Genomic DNA, 2,493 nt, shown 5'->3' on the forward strand with positions numbered 1-2,493 from the left:
GGGGGGAGAGAAATTGGGGTCTGGGGGTGTGGTGGAAAGGGAAAAAAGATGTCTCCGTTTTGGGGGCAATTATTAAGTTGGCTCTGTTATAATATATCAGTTTGCTCTAAGTTCACTTCATGTTTTGATAAGACAGAAAAAAAAAAGATTAATGTACAGGCTTGGATCCCAGGAACTTTTGGTTTTGCTTTTAGGCATTAGTTTTACTTGAGAGTTCACTAGCTGACAGGAGTGCTTGAAGCTATCCTGAAGGCATGCTATAGTTTTGTTTTTCTGTATCCGAATATGGTAATTGTTTTTAATTTTTTAAGATGAAGAAAAAAATGCTTTCTTTTCTAGTGTTATGATTAATTTTTGTGAGAAAAGAGGGGTTGCTAATACAACAGCATTCCATTTCACTGGGAAGGGAGATCCCTAAATGTGGCTACTCATTCACTCTTACAGTACTGGTAAGCACCCTAGTATGAAGTCATGGATCTCCCAATAGTTGTCAAAGTGTTCGTTTATTAAAACTGCAGTTAGGTGAACACCTTAAGCTGTCATAAACCAGCACTGCTCCTGAAGAAGCAGTGCATCTGTTGCACATTGCAGAAGCTTCTTGTGTCTGTTCTGCCAGCTTTTTTTTTATGCCTAGCACATTTAAGTGTCTAGCAGTGTAGTGAGGAAATGATTGGGGAGTTTGATCCAAACAAACTTGTGTATTTTACCCACCCCTTCGAGCTTCAGGTATTTAAGGGGTGCAGGGACAAGCAAAGGGTGGTACTATTTATTTTGGTGACCGTACCTGTTTATATCAGCCTAATTTATTTGTAGTTAACTTAAATTTCAAATTTGTGTTTAGTGCACTGGTTTGAAATAGGGTTGGGTTTTTTTCTTTAAAAAATAAGAGGAAAATCATTATAAAAACCTAGACTCTAATGACTTATCAGAAGAAAGCAGAAACAGCTTAAAATAATTTCTTAAATGTAAAAGCAATGGACAACTGCTTGTTCTATATGGGTTCTGATGAAAATCTCAGCCATAATGAAGCATTATTGCCATTTGTGCATATTGCCATTTGTATTTGCCATCCACATATCAGATGTTTTTTCTAGTTTTTTTTTTTTTGCCATCCAAATTGTATAGAATATGCTGCTTCCTTAAATATTTTACATTGTTTAAAAACATTATCTAAAGATTGCCCCATCTTCAGGGAAATTATTCCTTTTATCTTGGATTTTGTTATTTTGCTTGTGACAGCCTCATCCAATGTTGTGTGAGGACTGTTGTTTACATGGGGTCAAAAAGCAACTGTGCATATTCATGGAAGACTAAATCTCTTGAGACCTATTAAATTTAAATTCTTGCTAGGAAGTTCTCGAACCACAGCTTTCTGGAGAACGGGAGAGTATTCTTCAGAAATATCACTAGAAGATTGTCCTGTTCTGATGTGGGCATGGATCTCTTCTATGGTCTTTGTTAGAGACAGAATACTGGATTAAATTAAAACTTTGGGTTGTGTTGGGGTGGTTTTTTGATTTTTGTTGTGTTTTGTTTTGGTTTATTTTTTTGGGGTGTGTGTGGTTTGGTTGTGGGTTGTTTGTTGGGTTTTTTTGTTGTGGTGTGGTGGTTTTTGTGGCTTTTTTTTGCTTGGTGGGTGTGTGAGCCAATGCAAGCAAGGTGCAGGAACAGCCGCAATACCATGGATGAAAGGCAAAGAACAAATTTAATCTCTATACCTTGCGGACCAGGGGATCTCCAAAGCAGCGCCTGGGCAGAGGCATGCAAGCAGGGGATGCAGGCACTGCAAAGCAAGAGAATCCTTGTTATTAAGAGTGAAAGAGTGAGAGTCCAGACTTGCTGTTCTCACGTGTTTTTCAAGGGTTCAAGCAGACATAGCTTTCCACTGTGCTTTGATCTTCTTCAACAACAAGGCAGCGATCTCATGTATGCTAGATAAGGTGTCCCTGAATCCATCCCAGGCTTACTGTTGGGGACTGAGGCAAAAGAAGGCTTAAGTGTGGTAGAACTAATAGGGAGGAATAAGCAGCTGCAGCACTGTTCTGGCAGACAATGAAGTTGTGGGAAGCTACTCCCTAGATAAGGAGGTGCTGCTCACAGGGAAGAGAGATTCCTTTTTCGGTGGGAACATGATCTTTTAGAGTACATGATGGTGTAAACAAGTAAAGTAGAAAATTACTGGCCTTGGTAGAAAAGTATATAAAGAACACGCTTGCTTAATAAAGCTGATTTCCATCCTGCATATCGGAGTCCGTGCCTTAATCCTCACAAATGGTGCCCGAATGGGTACTTGGAGAAAAACCATGAAGCGGTACTGGTGAGGAGCCCGGCTGAACCCCGAAAGAGCTGCGCAGCGACAATCACTTACCTGAAAGAAGAGGTAAGCAGCCAGGAACATGGGAAATTCTATATTGCCTGAGCACAAATCTGTGTTCAAGTTGCTCAAAACCTTTTTAGCAAAACGAGATGTAGCTATAAAAGAAGAAAAACTTA

General features: G+C 39.6%; 1 pseudogene; it reads right to left on the reverse strand.

The window, feature by feature from the left end:
- LOC104292654 overlaps positions 1–2,493 on the reverse strand; it is a 26,774-nt pseudogene that overhangs the window by 19,403 nt on the left and 4,878 nt on the right.

This window comes from Charadrius vociferus, unplaced genomic scaffold (assembly GCF_000708025.1).
Source record: "Charadrius vociferus isolate BGI_N301 unplaced genomic scaffold, ASM70802v2 scaffold519, whole genome shotgun sequence".
Taxonomy (NCBI): Eukaryota; Metazoa; Chordata; class Aves; order Charadriiformes; family Charadriidae; genus Charadrius; species Charadrius vociferus.